Below are 23,925 nucleotides of genomic sequence, written 5' to 3' on the forward strand. Positions count from 1 at the left end.
TCGAATGGTCCAAAAAAATTGAAAAAATTTAAAGTCTATCATATTTTTGTGACGGTCCCCGATTTTCGCAATCGTGAAGTGTACCCCAATATAGAAAAGACAGACATAGTCCTACGTCAAAAGAAATGTCAACCATTCCCGTCTCTGATTCCGGAGATAGCAAGTTCGATTCTCGGTCCGGTCTAGGATGTTTTCGGGTGGGAAACATTCTCGACACGCTGGGTTTAAATATCCTGCGAAATGCAACTTATCCTATAAGATTTCGCTTGACAAACTATTGAAAGCAATGATTTTTCTTAATAAATTTGACTCCCTTGCACCTATATTGGTTCAACTGTATCAATAAAGGTGAGTAGCATAAGAAATCAATGGATATCACCACTATGGGAATACGCTCGAAAGTGCTATGAGAAGTTAAACCGTTCACGTAAGGGCCACGTGCCACAGCCTGATATTTGTAAGGACATAAACGGGAACCTTCTTACGAACGAGCCTAAGGTGATCCAAAGCTGGCGAAAGCACTACGAAGAGCACCTGAATGCCGATATGGCAGACAACGGTGGCGCTATGGTAATGAGCCTGGGAGCATGTACGCAGGACATACGACTTCCAGCTCCGAGTCTGCAGAAAATCCAGGAGGAGATCGGCCGGCTGAAAAACAACAAAGCCCCTGGAGTTGATCAACTACCAGGAGAGCTGTTTAAACACAGTGGTGAGGCATTGGCTAGAGTGCTACACTGCGTAAATACCAAAGTTTGGGAGAATGAGGTTCTGCCGCAGGAGTGGATGGAAGGTGTCGTGTGTCCCATCTACAAAAAAGGCGATAAGCTGGATTGTAGGAACTACCGCGCAATCACATTACTGAACGCTGCCTACAAGGTACTCTCCCAAATTCTGTGCCGCCGACTTACACCAATCGCAAGAGAGTTCGTGTGGGGCAGTACCAGGCGGGATTTATGGGTGAACGCTCTACCACATATCAGGTGTTCGCCATACGTCAGGTATTGCAGAAGTGCCGCGAATACAACGTGCCCACATCATCTATTTATCGAGTTAGCCGCATATGATACAATCGATCGGGACCAGCTATGGCAGCTAATGCACGAAAACGGATTTCCAGATAAACTGATACGATTGATTAAGGCAACAATGGATCGGGTGATGTGCGTATTTCGCGTTTCAGGGGCATTCTCGATTCCTTTGAAACGCGCAGAGGATTACGGTAAGGTTATGGTCTTTCGTGTCTGCTGTTCAACATCGCTTTGGATGGTGTAATACCAGGGTTTGAATCCAAAGGAGAATGAGCAAATTTCTCACTTATCATGTCTGTATACACTCTCGATAGGCAGCATACCGTGAGAGACGTTTTTCAGTAGCAGTTACGATAATGAACTGATTCTGGGGGCTACAACCCATAATAAATTTCTTTCAATAAGCCCCAATTGCGGGGGGCACCGGTTCTGAATATGCATTTCAACTTGTTTTACACAGCTGTGCAAAAAAAATATGGTCCCCAACATGAAATGAGCGAGAACACAGCATTTTATCAAACCCCATCGGTGGGGGCCGCCTATCCGAATCAGTTTTTTCCAGCTAGTATACTAGTGCGATAGTTTTGTTTTCATGGCTTGTTATGATTCGAAGAGGTTTTTGCCTCTCTTTTATACATGGGATGTCCAAAAAAATTGGATAGGCAAATTTTGGGGATAATTAGATGTATTGTAAATATGTCAATTATTATCCGATTTTGACAATTCAGGGATCGGATACCGGAGATATGCCGAGTTTTTTGAAGGTAGGTTCAAAACCGTAAATTTGTGGTGGGTATTAGGATAAGTTGTGGTTAAAATAGAATAATATTAGTAACCACAAATAAAGTATAGCTCTTTTTGATTGGAACCATAAGTTGACATTCAAAATCGGACCAGAATCAAATGAGATATGGCCATTTGCTTAGAATCGGTGCCGATCGGGTGTTTTAAAAGGGACCTGGCCACAAATTCATTTAAATCAACCTTTTCACCAATCTTCCATTATGATTACATTCCAGAAATCTTATGATACGTCAAGAATGAAAATCCAACCGAAATGACGGATCCTGAAGTCGCTGGGGTGCCCCCGGGAAACCCGTATAGGGGACATTTCAGTTTTGGCACCAAAACTGGTCATTCGACGGTTCGTTTTTCATGATTTTCTATCAGGAAGTGAGGTATGAATATAAAATGGACCATTGACGACTCTTACCGCTTCCGGGACTTATGGATTACCCCCAGGGTAACCCTGTAGAAAGGGTCATTTCTGTTTTAGTGCCAAAACTAGTTATTCGATGGATCTTTTTAATGGAGTTCTATCAGTGAGGAATGAATATAAAATGGATCATTAACGACTTTGTCCGCTTCCAGGACCTATGGATTGTTCCCGGAGAACCTGTAGAAGGGGAAATTTCAGTTTAAACACCAAAGCTAGTTATTCGACGGCTCGTTCTTCATGGTTTTCGAATAGTATGACTAGTTTTGGCACTAAATCCGGAAAGACCCCTTCTACAGGTTCCCTGGGGGTAGTCTATAGGCACCGGAAGCGGTCAGAGTCATCAATGGTCAATTTTATGTTCGTACCTCGCTTCCGAATCGAAAACCATGAGAAACGAGTCGTCGAATGACTAGCTTTAGTGCTAAAACTGAAATAACCCCTTCTACGAGTTCCCCGGGGACAATCCGTAGGTCCTGGAAGCGGTCAAAGTCATCAATGGTCCATTTTATATTCGTACCTCACTTCCTGATAGAAAACCATGAAAAACGAACCGTCGAATGACTAGCTTTGGTGCCTAAACTGAAATGTCCCCTATACGGGATCCCCGGGGGCACCCCAGCGACTTCAGGATCCGTCATTTCGGTTGGATTTTCATTCTTGACGTATCATAAGACTTCTGGAATGTAATCATAATGGAAGATCGGTGAAAAAGGTTGGTTCAAATGAATTTGTGGCCTGGTCCTTTTCAAAACTCCCAATCGGCACCGATTCTAAGCAAATGGCCATATCTTACTTGATTCTGTTCCGATTTCGAATTTCAACAAATGGTTCCAATCAGAAAGAGCCCAACTTTATTTGTGACTACTAATATTATTCTGTTTTTAACCACAACTTATCCTAATACCCACCACAAAGTTATGGTTTTGAACTTACCTTCAAAAAACCCGGAATATATCCGGTATCCGATGGCCATGGTTGGTTTCATGAACATATGGTGAAATTACATTAAATTTCTAGTTCAGACATCCCTGAATTGTCAAAATCGGATAATAATTGACATAGTTACAATACATCTAATTATGCCTAAAATTTGCCTATCCCAGCTATTTTGGACATCCCCTGTAGTTGTTCGTTATCTTTCGAGAGCGATTTCTGCAAACCCTGTGTAATACGAAGGTTAGGTGGTACGATTTTCACGAAGTCGGTCAAGTTATTTGGTTTCGCCGATGAGATTGATATTATGGCGCGTAACTTTGAGAGGATGGAGGAAGCCTACATCAGACTGAAGGGCAAAGCTAACCAGTGTGAACTAGTCATCAACATGTCGAAGACGAAGTACGTGATTGGAAGAGGCTCAAGAGAGGACAACGTAAGCCACGAGTTTGTATTGGTGGTGACTGTGCAATTCAACATCGCTCATAACAATCACCCATCATATTTTGCATTGCTTACACTCGCGACTCACTAGGATTGACCGCCCGTAAAAGTGTATCTCGTACGATGGCTGCTGTCATCTGCCATCTGACTGAGGAGCAGAGGTATATTAGGCTTGTTCATGTTTATAGGCCTGTCCAATGCCGCACATCTCCCCCTTTCTCTAAAAAAATGACTGGCATCTTATACTTTAAGGAAAAAACAACAATTCCGACATAAAATGTACAATGGGATGACTCTTCCACTATGATATAAAGCCATCTTGCAGCAAACAATCACTTTCGTCACATTATTGTACTGTAAACGTCTCATTTCGTAATCGAAAAACACTTTGGATACACCATTATGGGTGCCAAATCTAAATATGGAAAATCACTTTCAAGACATTCCCGAGTAATGACGTATCGACTGTACCCTATTAATACAAATCATCACTACTACTACTTCTACCTGTACTTTGAGCACACGTCTATTGAACTGTGTATCTGTATATGTCAAACAACCAGCGACATGAAACCAAAAAAGAAAACCGTAACTGGACCGGTATCGAGCTTTTAATCAAATCAAACTTTTCGAGTACTTTTGACCTTTCGTATTCACAATAAAATCATTTTTCTTGCGGGCGTCCCACCAACGCAGTGGAAGAATCTACTGAATGCGGGCGTCCCACCACGCAGAATTGTGATCATTACGATCCACAATAACACCATTCTTCTTGCGGGCGTCCCAACAACGCAGAGCAAGAATCTACTGAATGCGGGCGTCCCACCACGCAGAATTGTGATCATTACAATCCACAATAACACCATTCTTCTTGCGGGCGTCCCACCAACGCAGAGGAAGAATCTACTGAATGCGGGCGTCCCACCACGCAGAATTGTGATCGTTACGATCCACAATAACACCATTCTTCTTGCGGGCGTCCCACCAACGCAGAGGAAGAATCTACTGAAAGCGGGCGTCCCACCACGCAGAGTTGTGATCATTACGATCCACAATAACACCATTCTTCTTGCGGGCGTCCCACCAACGCAGAGGAAGAATCTACTGAAAGCGGGCGTCCCACCACGCAGAGTTGTGATCATTACGATCCACAATAACACCATTCTTCTTGCGGGCGTCCCACCAACGCAGAGGAAGAATCTACTGAATGCGGGCGTCCCACCACGCAGAATTGTGATCATTACGATCCACAATAACACCATTCTTCTTGCGGGCGTCCCACCAACGCAGAGGAAGAATCTACTGAAAGCGGGCGTCCCACCACGCAGAATTGTGATCATTACGATCCACAATAACACCATTCTTCTTGCGGGCGTCCCACCAACGCAGAGGAAGAATCTACTGAAAGCGGGCGTCCCACCACGCAGAATTGTGATCATTACGATCCACAATAACACCATTCTTCTTGCGGGCGTCCCACCAACGCAGAGGAAGAATCTACTGAAAGCGGGCGTCCCACCACGCAGAATTGTGATCATTACGATCCACAATAACACCATTCTTCTTGCGAGCGTCCCATCAACGCAGAGAAAGAAACACTTAAATGTGGGCGTCTTTTCACGCAGAACAGCTACACCAATCAAACTCTTTTAGATGAACTTTTACATTGCGTCCATATATTTTTCTAATGATAGATCAAAAACATTCAAACAGAACTCCAATTTATTTGTGAGTCATAACCAGGGCGGGATTTATGGGGGGCCGGGGGGGCCGTGGCCCCGGGCCCCCACAAATCTTATGGCTAAATCCTGCCATGGTCATAACAATATTAGCCATCAACAATATTCACCTAATCGAAATATTGCTAATCAATTGCAATTAATTTAATTCACGCGATGTTATAGGAATTTTCTATCACAGCATTATTCCATTTCAATATATTTAGATACAAGTGCGATTGTTATTGCGTGTTTTTGATAAATAAAGCTATTGTAATCAAGAAGAAAACTTTGAAACATTTTGTTTGAAAATGACAACACTGAAATTATAACACATAGGAGAAATGTTGCATCGTACTGTATGTGAATTCATCTCTTCTTGGAACAATGAAATAAAGCACCAATTTCATCGGATTTTTTTGCTATCGACAGTGTACACTGCTAAAAGAATCACAAAAATAATAATAAACCAACCAATTTCTTTTTATTTCTATGGTTTTGATTGGATGAACATTTGGCTTTAAATAACTGGCACAGTTACCCTAGATAAAAAAATAAAAACTTGTAAACTGTTAATTATGGAATAACCAATTCTCATTAGTGTATTGTAAAGTTTCAGACTACTTACAGAAAATCACTCCTATAGTCGTTATTATTTTTTTCGGTTTTACCAAAAAAAATTTTCGTGTGTATCGATAATCACACTTCTATTTAGAAAAAATCTATACTTATACTGGATCGTGTTGGCTTAGCTGACAACAAAGGAAAACAGGGCAACTTGTTCGGAGCTTAATCATTCGACTTAATTATTGTCTTTCCGGAACAAAGTTAGAACGCTTTTTATACCGAAATTGGACTTTCCCAACTTCGGAAGTAGTGCGCTAGATTTGTCTAAAGCTGCGCTAAACAACGCATCAATTAGTTTGACAGATAAAACTTTGGAAGAAAGTTCGGTTCGGAAGTCCCGACTTCCGAATTCTAAGTTGGTGCTACGCCGACAATATCTATCGCACGTCATACACTTGATGTAAACCATCAACAAAGTAAATCAAATCGACGTGATCGGATCCAATAAACTGCTCCGTTTAAGGGTGAAATCAGGAGTGATTCAGTTTCATTCTAAATTTTCGACCACTATTCTAGTTTGAATCTGGAGCAAAATAGAACAAACTCGCTGGTTTCCCCAGCAGTGTTCTATTCATGTGTTTCAAATTTTCAATTAATTTAAATCATTATGTTACTCCCAAGAAAGGCGCCGGAATTGCAAAGTGGATTGATCCGTAGATAAAATGACGCATCCATACACCAAAACAATTGAAAAATATTTGAATCTCGTGATTCAATCGTGGTTCAAATCTGCAGAAAATAGAACGGAGCGTTATACCAGTTTTATTTTTTTGACAGTTGACTGGTATAAAAACTGAATCTAGAACAGCTGCTGGGAAAATTAATGTTTCAGATTCATATTCAAACTGACAGCCCCGAACGATTTGAATCACTGCTGATTTTACTCTAACGAATCGGAAGAAAGTCTCACAAAAACTACTGTATTTGACACAGGGGATTGAAGAGATGGCTAATTCATCTACCCATCATTAATTCAATATGGCGTACAATGTTTTTGTTTTTATTTCGTTCATTTCACAATAACAAAGCTTCGGAGTTATCGACGTCCAATTATTTTGAAATAACTTCTTACCAGTGTGAACAAAAAAATCCGCCGCTTTACCTGTTTTTCGGCTCCCCGAGAAATGCATTCGAAACAGTCACACACTTCTACATAACATGATGGGTGATTTCACGAGCAACGTTGGTACACACTCCTGGAAGGATCGCCAAATGTGCAATTCAACATCGCTCATAACAATCACCCATCATATTTTGCATTGCTTACACTCGCGACTCACTAGGATTGACCGCCCGTAAAAGTGTATCTCGTACGATGGCTGCTGTCATCTGTCATCTGACTGAGGAGCAGAGGTATATTAGGCTTGTTCATGTTTATAGGCCTGTCCAATGCCGCACAGTGACGAAATCGAGGTGGTTGAAGAATTCGTGTACTTGGGCTCACTGGTGATAACGATACCAGCAGAGAAATTCGGAGATGCATGATGGCCGGAAGTCGTACGGACTCCAAAAAACGCTCCGATAGAATAGAGTTCACCGCCGTACCAAATTGACTATCTACAAAACGCTTATTAGACCGGTAGTTCTTTACGGACACGAGACCTGGACGATGCTCGTGGAGCACCAACGCGTACTGGGAGTTTTCGAAAGAAAAGTGCTGCGTACCATATATGGTGGGGTGCAGATGGCGGATGGTACATGGAGGAGGCGAATGAACCACGAGTTGCATCAGCTGTTGTGAGAACCATCCATCGTTCACACCGCGAAAATCGGAAGACTGCTGTGGGCACATAGCCAGAATGTCGGCCAGAAATCCAGTGAAAATGGTACTCAACAACGATCCGACGGGAACAAGAAGGCGATGTGCACAGCGAGCAAGGTGAATCGATCAAGTTACGGACGATTTGCGGACCCTAAGCAGACTGCGTTGTTGGCAATGTGCAGCCATGGATCGAACTGAATGGAGAAGACTGTTATGCACTGCACATGCCACTCCGGCCTTAGTCTGATAATAAATAATAATTACCACTATGGGAATCAAAAATAGTTTTTGTCGCCACTAAAGAAACAGTGTGCTCATTAGTTGTGCAATCACTATTTAGTAGTTGCTATTGTAAATGACATCAACCTAATTTTTGTTAGCAAATTAATTAGTTTATCTATTGGCTTAGATATTAAAGCTGTAAATTTCCCATAATTATCAATTTTTTTAAAATGTTTTCTTTTGTGGATCTACTAATACCTCCACTATTGGTACCGTTACCCTACCACGTTTGAATCACTATCCTGATGGATTTCCGGTTGTCGTTTCACAAAGAAAGGATATTCATTGTTGTTCGTGCTTTTATCCCGCAAGAAGCACCGCATTGTTGAAAGTGCTAAAAACAATAAAAAGTTCTCGCAGGCTTTCTGCTGCTGCTAGCTTGTACACCTGAAAATTTCAGAAAACCATCTATTCATTTTTTAGCACCACCCACCGCCCCGGAACATTGAATTTAACATCGGAAATGTAGATGCAGAGGAAGGTTGCAGTCTAGCGAAATAAAAAAAAAATCGCGAAAAAAAAGTTCACTTCTACCAGCGATCATTAAAACTGCCCCGGAATAAGTGCTTCCCGTTTTTGCTCCTGTTCATTTAATTTTCAACTTAGGAACCGAGCGAAGCTTCGCGCTAGAGTCAACCGCCCGGCACGGAGCGACCGACCGTCATCAACGAAAATGGTGCGGCGAAACCACTTCCGGCCGGAGAGAGCCATCGTCGTCGTCGGTCGTCGTCGTCGTCGCCAACGCCGTGTGCTCGTTCCGAGTGTTTCCTTCTCGTTTCTCGTCCGCGCGCTATATTGTTGCACTTGTTCTATTCAATTAATTAGAGCACCCACAGCGACGAAGTGCGAAAAATGAAATCCACTTCGGAATTAGACGTCGAAAAAATGCTGATTCATGGGGTTTGCAAAGTTTTGCATTCAGTGGATTTCGTGAGTAGCAAAAAGCGCTACTCTGTCTGTGTAGTGGGAATTAGGTGAGAACGCCAAGAGTAAAGAATCATTGTAACTTAATTCGTTGGGATTAAGTTAAAAAGATTAGAATTTATTTATATCTGCATGACAATTCGAAGCTGAATTTCAGGCATGTGCTTCATGTGCGGCTGGTAAGTACTTCCCACTTCATGTGGACCACATTGATCGGCTTCAGTTTGTTATCCTGCATCTCCTCACGGATTGTCCAAGAGCGACGACCTTAGAGACTTGGCTTATAAAAATTTTGTGACTAAACTTCGGACCAACAGATAGGGACACGGCAGGTATTTCCGTCCATCGTCGTAGGGGCTAAAACCAACGAAAGCAACGTACATTTGCTAGAACTCCACTATAGCAGAACGTTTCTCCTGAGCCTACGATTTGGTACGTATGAGTTTTACAAAAAAGCGTCTCTTTTATTGGTTTTCGAGACTATGACGAACAGACGAAAATACCTGCCGTGTCCCTACTATTTTACATCACGGTAATCGATTTCAGCGGCACAGATAATTTTCGTACCCACGCTGCACAGCTAAGTGAAGCAGATAATGAAAGCTCTGTGCAAATCAATGAGTTGAAGAGGGTAGAAATCTTCATCTTGGAAGGTACATACTGGTCCGGAAAACATCAAGCTTGTTGTCCGTCAGGATCCTTGCGTTGATTACTGACATTTCGGTTAAGAAGTCAACACCATTGCTTGTTGAGGAGAGCCTAGCCGAACGTCGCTGGCTTCAGGTTTGCTTTGCGACATCAAATGGTCGATAATGCTACGTTTTTAGCAGGCAAATGAGTCAACTCAGTTGAATTCAACTAAAATGTAAAAAGTTGAACATTGTCAACTTTCTTTTCGTTCAAGCGACTTGGTTCAATTTAATGTAGGAGTTGTTTTGCATAACAAATTGATAAAGCCCTGCGTTTAAGTATATGAAGGAGTGCGAGCACAGATCAATCGAGTGCGAATATTGGACTCGATACATATGTTTAGGGACGGTTTTAGGGGGGGGGGGGGCGGTCCCCCACAAATCTTATGTACCAAAACCAACCTTTTTTGTACATTTTGGGGCCCCCACATACCGTCGGCCCCGGGACCCCCTTCCGGCTAAATCCGGCCCTGATGTTCAACGCATGGAATCGATGTTTTTTGTGCTGTTGAATTCAACAACAAAAGTGAATTTCCCCAGTGAGAATCTTTAACCTGCATTCACATTATTTGACCCGCGCAAAATAAAAATCGGCTACAAATATCAATTATTTGTTGCAGGTCGATTATTAATTATCTGTTTACAGCTCAATATATCCCTACGGGTTTCCCTCGACGATCCATTGCAGCGCCGCACACCTCATCAACCACAAACCACACCCCCTGCCGGGCAGCTGGCGCCGCGTCGTCGTCGTCATTGAGTAAACCGCATTCTGTTAATTTATCGTTGCTAAATTAATTTGCCGTTTCCCGCAGTGCCGGAGGATCATCAGGCATCGTAAAAAAGTGGTTGGTTATTTTCCAGGAAAATTATGAGAAATATTAAATAGGCTTACTCATAGCAGTATTAATTCTAATAATAAACTGTTTAGCGTTTTTCACATCAAATAGAGTAAAACATTGTTTGGAAAAATTTTGTTAATGAAATGGAATCATTCCAACACTTACTAATCTGCGATTACTTCTACACACCACATTAAAAAAAACATCAAAAATGCTTAATTAGTACATGCGATGGAAAATATGATTGTTGTATGCAAAATGTTAATGGAAATTGAAACACCAGCGTTGATGATGACTCAAACTCTGTCTCATTGAATGCAACTTGAAAGGAACAGCAAAGCAATGATCGAGTTTTTCTGCACACATAGACAGATTACTTTTGACAGACATCTAATCGTGGGGGCAGCAGGGACAGCAGGAACAGCATGATGTCCAAGGGCTTGACGACCCCTCCCCAGCTGTCTGCGAGTCAGGGAGAACTGCCTAGGGCGTGGTGGGATTTAGCAGTGGGCTCTGCTAAAATCCCTCCCAAAAAACCACAAGTGCCCGTAAGCGGACTCTATCAAAGCGACTGTGTGCCGCTTCAAAAGCACAAGCCCAGGGAGGGAGTGCCAATTGGCATGTGGAGTGTCCCTACTTCGGTAGGGTAGTGCGTGAGCTGCTTCGGCAGGGAGTGAGTGATCTGTTTGTGCTGAGGCAGGAGTGTCATAGCGTGTCGCCGCCGCTATGGTCACCTCGAAGCGCAGCAGAAGTCTGAGTATGGACTGCACATGCTAAGGTAAGAGTGTCGTAGCGTAGTATCGTTGATTAGTCCCCACATACCGCTATCGACACCTCGAGGCATGGCAGTGGAGTGTTAGAATAAGTTGTGGAGTGTACCTACTTCGGTAGGGTAGCGCGTGAGCTGCTTCGGCAGGGAGTGAGTGATCTGGTTGTGCTGAGGCAGGAGTGTCATAGCCAGGGTTCGGATTTCTCACTCACTCACGCGACAACTGATCACTCCACCATGCATTTTATCCGGATAAATTACAGTGCGATAAACTCCGGCACAAGCGATGGTGCGAAAAATTGTTATCCTTCTTCCCATGCTTCGCGAAAATCAAATGCCGCTTGCTTTGCCACTCCAAGCTGATTGAATCTAACGATGCGCCACGATAAGCAAAAGGTTTAATACAGGAGTTTTTCCGTTCGCTTTCAATCAATTTATGTGGTGGTGTGGTTTTAGTGGGCGCTCTGAACATTTTAAAATTGTTTTGGGTTCGAATCCCGTTGCGGTCCTAAATTTTTGTAAATATGCTTGTAAAAATTATCCGATGAGGCGACGAGAAGGAAAATTTGTGGAATTAAAATTAAATTATCCGGCGATCTGGCGCTCACGAATTAATCACCCGCCATTCTATCCGGATAAAAATGTTGTGTGAGAATACTTCCTCACAGGGGGACCATGAAAAATCACACACCGCTAAATGGATTAATCGCAGGTTTTTATTCATATGAGTGAGAATTCCGAAGCCTGGTCATAGCGTTTCGCCGCCGTTATTATCACCTCGAAGCGCAGCAGAAGTCTGAGTATGGACTGCACATGCTGAGGCAGGAGTCGAGGTATCCCATCGACACCTCGAGGCATTGCAGTGGAGTGTTAGAGTGAGCACCCGAAAAAGGGTCACATGGAGCGAATGGTCTTTGGAGAAGCTGCTTCGGCGGCAGGGTAGCAGTGGGTTGTACCCACACACCTACAGTTGTGCACATGTGGTGCATGGGGAGTGTCCCTGCTTCGGCAGGGTAGCGTATGGTCTGCTTCGGCAGTGGTGTGATTGATCTGCTCGTGCTGAGGCAGAGTGTCGTAGCGCAATATCTGTAGGCCCAGGCAGTTACCGCTATTGACACCTCGAGGCATGGCAGCGGAGCGTCCGGGAGAGCATCCAAGTAAGACTCAAATGGAGTGAATGGTGTGCGAGCACCCAAGTCAGTCTCGCGTGGGACGAGTGCCTGTGTGAGCGATAATGAGTGAGTACGCTTAGTACTGCCGTCCCCCCAGAAGTAGTACTGCGAGGTAGTTCCTGGGGGAAACGATGGTGGAGCCCAAGGGAGTTTAGTCGGTATTACCGGTATGGTCGAGTCCGACACTCCAGTACACTTCCGTGTGGTAGCTTGGCAACTACAATGCACGTGTACTGGGTTAGTGTGTAAATGCATTCTCCCTTGTAAAAAAAAAAAAAAAAAAAAAAAAAAAAGACATCTAATCGTTTTTTGATAGACTTCTTATTGGAAAGTACGAAGATTCTCAAGACCGAATAATTTTTAATTTTCGAAGATTAATTTTAATTTGAGTTTAATTCGAAACATGAGACTAGCCCAGGAACTCAAACACAATCGGCCGTACTATTTTTTAGTGACTGCTTTGGGGCTTGACGACAGAGGGGCCTTCCTTGGCCGAGCGGAAAAATGCGCAGCTACAAAGCAAGACCACCCTGAAGGTGGGTGGGTTCTATTCCCGACCCGGTCTTGGAAATTCTCTCGACTTTCCTGGGCATAAAAGTATCATTTTTTTATCACGAGACTAAAGTCGGAATGGCCTGTGCAATACATAAAAGTCTTCTCCATTCAGCTCGGTCCATGACTGCACGTCGCCAACCACGCAGTCTACGGAGGGTCCGCAAATCGTCCTCTACCTGATCGATCCACCTTGCCCGCTGTGCACCTCGCCGATTTTCGCGGTGTGAACGATGGATGGTTCACCCAACAGCTTATGAAACTCGTGATTTATTCGCCTCCTCCACGTATCGTTCGCCATCTGCACCGCACCATAGATGGTACGCAGAACTTTCCTTTCGAAAACTCCCAGTGCTCGTTGGTTCTCCACAAGCATCGTCCAGGTCTCGTGTCCGTAGCGGACTACCGGTCTAATAAGGATTTTGTAGATAGTTAGTTTGATACGGCGGCGAACTCTATTTGATCGAAGCGTTTTGCGGAGTCCAAAGTATGTACGATTTCCTGCTATGATGCGTCTCCGAATTTCTCTGCTGGTATCGGAGGTCATCAGTGAGACCAAGTACACGAATTCTTCAACAACCTCGATTTCGTCACCACTAATACAAACTCGTGGTGTGTGGCTTACGTTGGTCTCTCTTGAGCCTCTTCCTATAATGTGTTGATGACTAGTCCAATCCGTTTAGCTTCGCTTTTCAGTCTGATGTAGGCTTCCTCCATCCTCTCAAAGTTACGTGGCATAATATCTATGTCGTCGGCAAAACCAAATAACTGAACGGACTTCGTGAAAATCGTACCACTCGTATCGATTCCTGCCATTCGTATTATCTCTTCCAAAGCGATGTTGAATAGTAGACACGAAAGAACATCAACTTGCCGTAACCCTCTGCGCGTTTCGAAGGGACTCTAGAATGCCCCTGGAACGCGAACTACGCACATCACCCGATCCATTGTCGCCTTCGTATCAGTTTATCTGGAAATCTGTTCGTGCATTAGCTGCAATAGCTGGTCCCGATCGATTGTATCATATGCGGCTTTGAAGTCGATAAATAGATGATGTGTGGGCACGTTGTATTCGCAGCATTTCTGCAATACCTGACGTATGGCGAACACCTGGTCTGTGGTAGAGCGTTCACCCATAAATCCCGCCTGGTACTACCTCACGATCTATCTTGCAATTGGTGTTAGTCGGCGGCATAAAATTTGGGAGAGTACCTTGTAGGCGGCATTCAGCAATGTGATTGCGCGGTAGTTGCTACAATCCAACTTATCGCCCTTTTTGTAGATGGGACACACGACACCTTCTATACACTCCTGCGGCAGAACCTAATCCTCCCAAACCTTGGTAATTACCCAGTGCAGCGCTCTAGCCAGTGCCTCACCACCGTGTTTAAACAGCTCTCCTGATAGTTAATCAACTCCAGGGGCTTTGTTGTTTTTCAGCCGGCCGATCTGACGGTTACATCTGGAAAGGACACTCCTCATAGGAAAGATCGACACTCCTTAGTACTTGGAAGTGAGGAGCTGTAACTATCGTTCCATTACATTATCCATGAAATATGCACCCAAATCGACGTTCATATACTGGAGATGACAAAAGGAGCAGAAAGGAAAATGCTGATTTATGGAACGAGAACACATGAGTAGCGAATTTGTGGAAGCTAATTAGTTCAAATATTGAATTCACTATTCTACCGGCATTTGTTTAATAGATTAGTCTATAGTTTCAGACAATTTTCTATTTTATTATTCTATTTCCAAACTCCTAAATTATAAAAGATCAAAATGCCTAACGTGAAATGAGCTACATGAGACTTAGCGAAACGAATTCTCGCTTAACTTTTCAAAAGGACCTAAGTAACAATTTTGAAAAAATCGAGTGAAACACTGCTATTGATAGCATTACTTCTCATCTGTATGTCACATGAATACCCAAGCAAAAATTTTCCATGCGTGGAGCAAGTCCACACATTGCAGAACGACCAATGTGCATACACAATGTAACTGAGTTTGATTGTTATATAGGACGTTTGATCATCGTTACAGGAAAAAGTCCAATGTAACTCTACGATAAAACAAATCGCGATTGTACATAGGTCTTTCTCGTTCTTATAATAAGATTAGCTAGCTTTCTACTCTTCAAAGCTTCTCAGTAACGAAACCGTTCCTTGATCCGTACTTTCCCATCGGCTGCGTGGCCTTGCTGTTAGCGACGTCAATCGTCTAGACGCATGTGGGTTCGATTCCCGCCCCGTGACACGAAAAAATCTCCGCTGCTTCACTAGGTGTTGTGTTAATGTTCTGTCCATTGTCTCATGCTAGATAATAATTGTTCAGTCTGTACAACCGCCGGTTGAAGACGGAGAGTCTGTCTTTTTTTATATGATTAAGGGACAAAATTCTACAAAAATGAATGAACTCCAGGGATTGCTTATGAATTAATTACACACACGCAGTGTACGGATGCTGGTTTCCAAACATCATATTAATAATAGTGAAGTAACATAACAAATAACGGCTCAATGTCAGCAAGTCCCTCGACCTTGAGATGATAGTGACCAAATCGAGTTGGTCGATGAATTTGTATACTTCCTAAATCAGGACTGAATAGCACTTACTTTGGATTCAGCAAGATCTTCTGATTAAGTAGAGTTAGTCGTCGTACCAAATACACCTTCTTGTTGCTCATGAGATCGGTAGTCTTCTACGGCACAAGGCCTGGACGATACTCCTAGTGGCCCAACTAGTACTCGTAATTCGAAGGACTGTGGTAGGCTAAAAAATTTGTTTCAAATTGTATTATTTGCTAATTGAAAGGGAAATAATAGAACTTACCTTAATTCCTTGACCTGGCAATAGTTTCAACCACCAGCTTTATGTTTTGCTAACCAATAACAATTGAAATTACAATCAAACGTAAAAAATCAACCATTTGCTAACCTAAGAACAAATTTGGATTTGTTTTTATGTTCTGTCACTTCCGTCGTTTCAATTGCTCAAAAAATGAAACGTCTTATCTACCACTCTACGTTCATAGACTTGTCAACATTACTGCTTTCTGTATCAAATATTGATGTAAAACGCATATGTATTATTTGCAATATACGAACATTGATATCAAGCTACTCTTTACTTACAAGCAATATAACTCATAGTCTGAACGCACATTGAATTATGACCAATGTACAATTTCAATTTTTTTCCCTAGTGTTAGATAAGACGTTTAATGTTTTGAGCAATTGAAACGACGGAAGTGACAAAACATAAAAACAAATCCAAATTTGTACTTAGGTTTCCTTTACATGAATAGGAAATTGTTTAATTTTCCACGGAATTGTAATTGCAAATATTATTTGTCAGCAAAACGTGAAACTGGTGCCTGGATTTATATCCATCATGTTATTAATCCAGCCTTGTTTGACCTTTTCGGCGGTGTATTCAAAATTTTGACAACAGATGAAAGCGTGATGAAATTTATTGAGCCTGCTGTATTTTTCATCTATTTTTCACCTCCTGTGATAGAATATCTTTTTTTTAACTATGTTTATGTGTTAGTGATAGAGATTATCGAACACGTCATATGAATATTACAATAATAAAGACAAATCGAAATGACCAATGTAACTACACTGAGGAGTAAACGTCTTAAGTAACATGACCAATGTACAGCTTGAAATATCAGAACGTCCTATCTGACATTTTTAATGTTATCACCTAAAATTCAATATAGAGCATTCAGTACTTCATTTCTATACCACAATGTACTACTCTTCTTGACCATAAATGTAACAGAACCCAGAAATCTAGGTTCAGTTTGATACAATAGTAAAATGTGTTTTTCCAAACTTCAGCATCGCTTTTCTCGAAACAATTGAATTGTTACTTAGGTCCTTTTGAAAAGTCAAGCGAGAATTTGCGGTAGTAACAATAGTTAAGGCACTAAGCGTAGCCAACTATGTCACACCTACACATCACACAAACTATTATAAAAATAAAGTAAAATTTAATCGTTATTGAATTCTCGTGGTGGTTCATTATTTTGGACACCAGCCCCTCCAGTTGACACGAAGAACATAGCCAATGTCTGCGGAAGAGATTGAACCGCAGTCGCAAGGATGATATGTATGTGCGAAAATAGTTCAAATATTACGGCAGTATTGCAAAGAATGAAAAATGCATTAATTGTAATTAAGAGTGTATTAGTTATGAGTAAAGATATGTAATTAAGACTAATTTTGTTAAATGATACGATCTTTAGGGATGGAATAAAGAAATGAGGATTGAATACATCAAAGAAACGACACAGAATTCTTACCCGAGTAGCTCAAGTCAGGCAAATATGGTTGCAGCAACTCGATTGCGACTAAATCTGGTCACATAGGGTGAATGTTCCATTTTTGATGTATCCTTTTGAGCGTAACGCATTGTGACGCTCGCGTTCTGGAACTAAATAATTTCCTCGAAATCTCATCAAAATATCACTATTTTCGCACGGGAATTTTTTTTGTCTTTATTTTAGAGGTTTTCAACCCTGCCCTAGACTTACACTATTTATACTACGCTAGGTACTTAATCTAATCTTATTTGCCTACTTTATTTACCTATACAGTTAATTACTTTATTGCTTAGGTAGAAACTTGAAGAGCCGAAAGCTGCCGTTTCCCTAGAAATGTTTTCCGTAGAAATGTTGAATAAGGCAGGCGTTTATAAAATAAGTAAAATAAGTTCCCAATGTGAAAAAATCTATGTAGGCCAAACAAAAAGATCATTAGATATAGGATTCAAGAAACATATGGCGGGAGTGAGTAAGGCTAAAAGAGAAAACGATAAGGGATTACATTACGAATTCAGATCTAAGGTAGCAGAGCATGTGTATAAGGAAAATCACCCAATTACGGCATCAAATATTAAAATCTTATGAAATGTCTCTTCCCCATGGAAACTCGATGTAGCTGAGAGTTTGGAAATCTACCGACAGGTACAAACAGCGCTGTTGAATAAGGATCAGCGAAACGGCAGCTCTTGGCTCTTCAAGTTTCTACCTAAGCAATAAAGTAATTAACTGTATAGGTAAATAAAGTAGGCAAATAAGATTAGATTAGGTACCTAGCGTAGTATAAATAGTGTAGGTTGCGATTGTTTTCTTCAAGTCGAGTCAAGTACGAGGCACTGAAGACGACCACACAGTTGAGGTCGAAATACGTATCTGCAAAGATATCAAAAAATAATTGGTGGAATTAAATGGAGAGTACTTAATTCGTCTTAGACGGTTGAATACATTCAACTAAAAGAGCTTAATATATTTTTCTGAATATTTTAGCGGCATGGTTTTTAATTAAGAAATCAAGAAAATAGAGCCAGGAGGGTCCATTATGTGTAGGGGCCCAAATCAAGTTGGTTACCCTATTCGTGGCGCACTGGGTGATGGGAGTTCTGTTGTTTATTCCTCTCCCTCTTCGGGAATGTGAGATCGATTGCAAGGAAAGGAAAAAAATAGTATTTTGGCCATATCTTCTGATCCCATAGTCCAATTTGGCCAATTTTCAATAGCAAATAATGGTACAGGATTCTCTGTCGAATGGAACTTGTTGCGAGTAATTCGGTCAATACTAAGTTCCAAAAAGTGTGTCTATAAAATTTTGTACACATACACACACACATACATACATACAAACAGACATCACCTCAATTCGTCGAGCTGAGTCGATTGGTATATACTATGGGTCTCCGAGCCTTCTATCAAAAGTTTGGTTTTGGAGTGATCGTATAGCCTTTACGTATACTTAGTATACGAGAAAGGCAAAAAACATCACCTTCATCCAGTACTGCCGAATATTTACAACCCTGGTCGGAATGCTATTTTCAAATCGCAATGTCTCAGCCGATTGTGAACCAATTTGATCAATTTTGGGACTCACAAATTTTGCCGTCCTCTGCTGTCTTCTACAAATGTGTTGAAGAGGTCAAATCGAATCTATTGCAGATCATATTATTTCGAAACTCATCCGCTTGACGGCGCTAGGGGATAATAAAATACTCGTTGGTTAGATATTGTGGAATCCGCAAGACTTAGAAAGTTGCTGTTTTCTACAAATTTGTTGAAAACGTCAAAACGAAACTATTGCTGGTCATATTACTTCGGCACTCATCCGCTTGGCGGCGCTAGTGTATATTGAAATACTGCTTTGGTTACATATTGTGAATTCCGTAAGTTTTTTTTGGAACCCATACGCTTGGTGGCGCTAGTGCAGATATGAATTCAAATCGTTGAGTTACATATTTTTGAATCCGTAAGATTTAGAAAGCGATCCTGTACGCCGTCGCACCGACGTCGATGGTTTTCCCACTTCGCCGCCGTCAGCAAGAATTGAACTGCGCGTCGCCATTTTAAAATCGATTGTTAAACTATACGCCTATATATTCCTCCGGAGGTTCCTCCAGGATTTCGTCCAGAAGTTCCTCCAGGATTTCGCCCGAAATTTCATCCAGGATGTCGTCGGGAAGTTCCACCAGGGTTTCGCCCGGAAGTTCCTCCAGGATATCGTCCGAAAGTTTCTCCAGAATGTCGTTCGGAAGTACCTCCAGGATGTCGTCCGTAAGCTCCTCCAAGATTTTGTGAGGAAGTTCCTCCATAATTTCGTCAGGAGGTTCCTACAGAATTTCGTCCAGAAGTTTCCCCCGGGATTTCGTCCAGAAGTTCCTTTAGGATTTTGTCCAGAAGCTCCTCCAGAATGTCACCGGGAAGTTCCTCCAGGATTTCGTCCGGAATTTCCTTCAGTATTTCGTCCGGAAAATTCTGCAGGATTTCGTGCGGAAGTTCCTCCAGAATTTTATCCAAGAGTTCCTCCAGGATTTCTTCCGAATTTTGTTACAGGACGTCGACGGGCTTTCGCCCGAAAGTTCGTCCGGAAGTTCCTTCAGCATTTCGTCGGGAAGTTCCTCCAGGTTTTTGTCCGAATATTCTTCAAAGATGTCGTCCAGAAATTACTCCAGGATTTCGTCTAAAGGTTTTTCAAGATTTTGTCCAAACAATCCACCAGGATTTCGTCCGAAAGTTCCTCCAGGATTTCGTCCGGAAATTCCTCCAGGATTTTGTCCGGAAGTTCCTCCAATATTTCTTCCGGAATATCCTCCAGGATTTCGTGCGGAAGTTCCTCCAGGATTTCGTCCAAAAGTTCCTGCAGAATGTCGTTCGGAAGTAACTCCAGGATGTCATCCGTAAGTTACTTCAGGATTTCGTGAGGAGGTTCCTCCAGGATTACGTCCGAAAGTTCCTCCGAGATTTCGTCCGGAAGTTCCTCCAGCATTTCGTCGGGAAGTTCCTCCAGGTTTTTGTCCGAATATTCTTCAAAGATCTCGTCCAGAAATTCCTTCAGGATTTCATCCGAAAGTTCCTCCAGGATTTCGTCCAAAAGTTCCTCCAGGATTTTGTCCGAAAGTTCCTCCAATATTTAGTCCGGAATATCCTCCAGGATTTCGTGCGGAAGTTCCTCCAGGATTTCGTCCAAAAGTTCCTGCAGAATGTCGTTCGGAAGTAACTTCAGGATGTCATCCGTAAGTTCCTTCAGGATTTCTTGAGGAAGTTCCTCCAGAATTTTGTCAAGAAGTTCCCCCAGGATTTCATCCGAAATTTTTTCCAGGATTTCGTCCGGAAGGTGCTCCAGAATTTCATCTTAACGTTCCTCCAGAATTACGTCCAGGAGTTCCTCCAGGATTTCGTCCGAAAGTTCCTCCAGGATTTTGTCCGAAAGTTCCAACAATATTTAGTCCGGAATATCCTCTAGGATTTCGTGCGGAAGCTCCTCCAGGATTTCGTCCAAAAGTTCCTGCAGAATGTCGTTCGGAAGTAACTTCAGGATGTCATCCGTAAGTTCCTTCAGGATTTCTTGAGGAAGTTCCTCCAGAATTTTGTCAAGAAGTTCCCCCAGGATTTCATCCGAAATTTTTTCCAGGATTTCGTCCGGAAGGTGCTCCAGAATTTCATCTTAACGTTCCTCCAGGATTACGTCCAGGAGTTCCTCCAGGATTTCGTTCGAAAGTTGTTCCAGGATGTCGTCTAGAAGTTCCTCCAGGATTTCGTCCAAAGGTTCTTCAGGATTTCGTCCGGAAGTTCATCTAAAAAATTCCTCCGGAAGTTCCTCCAGCATTTTGTGCGGAAGTTCCTCCAGGATGTCGTCCGGAAGTTCTTTCAACATTTCGTCTGGAAGTTCCTCCAGGATTTCATCCGGAAGTTCCTCTAGAATTTCGTCGGGAACTTCCTTCAGGTTTTCGTCCAAAGGTTCTTCAAAATTTCGTTCGGAAAATCCTCCAGGATTTTGTCCGAAAGTTCCTCCAGAATTTCATCAGGAAGTTTCTCCAGGATGTTGCCCGAAGTATCATCATGATTTCTTCCGAAATTTCGACAGCATTGCGTCAGGAAGTTCCTTTAGGATGACTTTTCTCATCACAAAATTTCATTCGTTCAATCGATTCCTAAATTTATTCAAGGTTAACTTTTCCAAACAACCCTGCCTGCAATTATTTCAAAAACTTAAAACAACAAATCGTGTTTTTCCGAGTACAAAGTAAGCAGAATTTCCTGCCTGTAACTGTTTCCGAATTCCTCTACTAGCATCTTCCCGGCTTATTAACAGACTAAGGACGGAGTAGCCTGTGCAGTGCATACAAGTTTTACCCATTCAGCTCGGTCCATGACTGCGCTGCATGTCGCCAACCACGCAGTCTGCTGAGGGTCCGCAGATCGATCCACCTTGCTCGCTGTGCACCTCGCCTTCTTGCTCCCGTCGGATCGTTGTTGAGAATCATTTTCACCGGATTTCTGTCAGACAATCTGGCTACGTGCCCGGCCCACCGCAGTTTTCCGATTTTCGCTGTGTGAACGATGGATGCTTCTCCCAACAGCTGATGCAACTCGTGGCTAATTTTCCTGCTCCAAGTACCATCAGCCATCTGCACCCCACCATATATGGTACGCAGCACTTTCCTTTCGAAAACTCCCAGCGCACGTTGATCCTCCACGAGCATCGTCCACGTCTCGTGTCCGTAGAGAACTACCGGTCCAATAAGCGTTTTGTAGATAGTCAGTTTGGTACGGCGGCGAGCTCTATTCGATCAGAGCGTTTTGCGGAGTCCAAAGTACGTACGATTTCCTGCCATGATGTGGCTCCGAATTTCTCTGCTGGCATCTGATATCAGCCTACCGAGATTGAATTTTCAAAATTATTCTCGTTCGGTTAGCAATCTATCTCCGTAATTTATAACCGCTTCCTGGCTTTCCTGTATCCTCAGCGTAACGAGAGGAGCTGTAGGAAGAACAAACGATTGTTGAGAAAATGTGAAAAACATTTGATTCAAGTTGCAATCAACTATGTATACGGCAAATGATTCATAACTCATAGATGCATAAAAATTGAAGTAAAATGTTGAGCAAACTTTTTTTTTAACATTATTCAAGTGTTTTTTTTTTAATTCAAGATTAAGTTCAATACTAAGATGAACACACTGTTCATTGAAAAGATTTTCAACCAATGAAACAAGTCACTACGAGTTTGATGGTTTGGTAGCTGTCTGCCATGCTTGATTCTTACCGGTTAATCCACTCTGCAAACCGGAAGCCGCAAGTCCATTTACAGAACTTCAACGAAAGGACTTCAACTACCGAACACAGACAGAAGGGCCATTATCGGGCTGAACCAACGGCATCGTCCTTCGAGTGCTCTTTTTGGATGAACTTTTATCACGAAACGGAGCAACTCGAGAAAAGGCACCAAACTGTCCTCTATCTCTTTATAACTAAGCTTCTTTATGTCCACACTGTTTCCCCCCGTTCACTTCCTGCTTCCAGCAAGAAGGATAACTGGTTGAGTATAACGAGAAAAAATACGCAAACGATCGAAAAACCGCCGAGCCAGAACAGCCATTACCATTAAACCGTAGAAAGTGAGGACGACTACCACTTGCTCACACGCCGAGGAAGTGGTTCTCAATCTGTGGTACTCGAAATGTGTCTCAGAACGATATTTTGATAACATTTTAAGGCCATACATAAGACACAAAATCAATATCATTTATTTGGAAGACTCATTTGCTGTGAAGCGTTGCGGAGCCGGAATCATATTTTCCATTACAGTTTTTCATGATTCTTATAATACTGCTTCTGAAGTTGTGAGGCAAATTTGAAATTAGTTTCTGTCTGGTTTTACAATCTTAAGAAATATTCGTGAGTATTACTGTTTTTGTAGCTGGCTGAAGCAGAATACTGTAAGATCATGAAATTTGAAAACCTCTGCACCGAGAACCTGAATATTGCAAAAAGCATTGCAGATATAGTCATGCCCTATCAGCGGCTTTACTGACAGAATAGAAGTGAAAAGTATCCTTCTGCCCGTTGTTGCCGAGATTTGTTTCCGGATTTAAAATCAATAACAATGAGCCGGTTTTGTTCTATACGGCACAGTTCGACAGCAAGTCATAACCGCAAACTGGAGGGGAGAAGCGAGTAGAAATTTCGTCTCAAATTACCGCCCGTACAAATGGATTCGTTGCCGTCTCTGTAAGTCAATTCGCCTTCCCGTTGTCTTCCCGAACGCTTCCCATTTATTGTAATCGTTTTTTTTTTTCTTCTTTATAACAGGGCAGGGCAGAATCCAGAAGAAAGACATCAGCATTACTGTTGGCACCCATGCCTCCAGGGGATTTTCGCGCAGACAGTTAGCTTTGATTGTTATGGCAAATCGTTCCTCGTTGGGGGGATGTCCTGTGTACTATCTGTCGATGTTCCAACGGATGGACGATTATTGTACGAGCTCATTCAACACCCGGGACTGGAAAACGTTAAGCTTTAAACTTAATGAGCGGCGAAAGGGAACACAATCTGTAATTCTAGAGAAATTATTGGAAATGGGTGGTTTTAAAATAAGTTAATAGATTTTCGCCGGTGAATGGTGTAAAATAGGGGAACAGCT

Source organism: Armigeres subalbatus, chromosome 1 (genome assembly GCF_024139115.2).
Source record: "Armigeres subalbatus isolate Guangzhou_Male chromosome 1, GZ_Asu_2, whole genome shotgun sequence".
NCBI lineage: Eukaryota > Metazoa > Arthropoda > Insecta > Diptera > Culicidae > Armigeres > Armigeres subalbatus.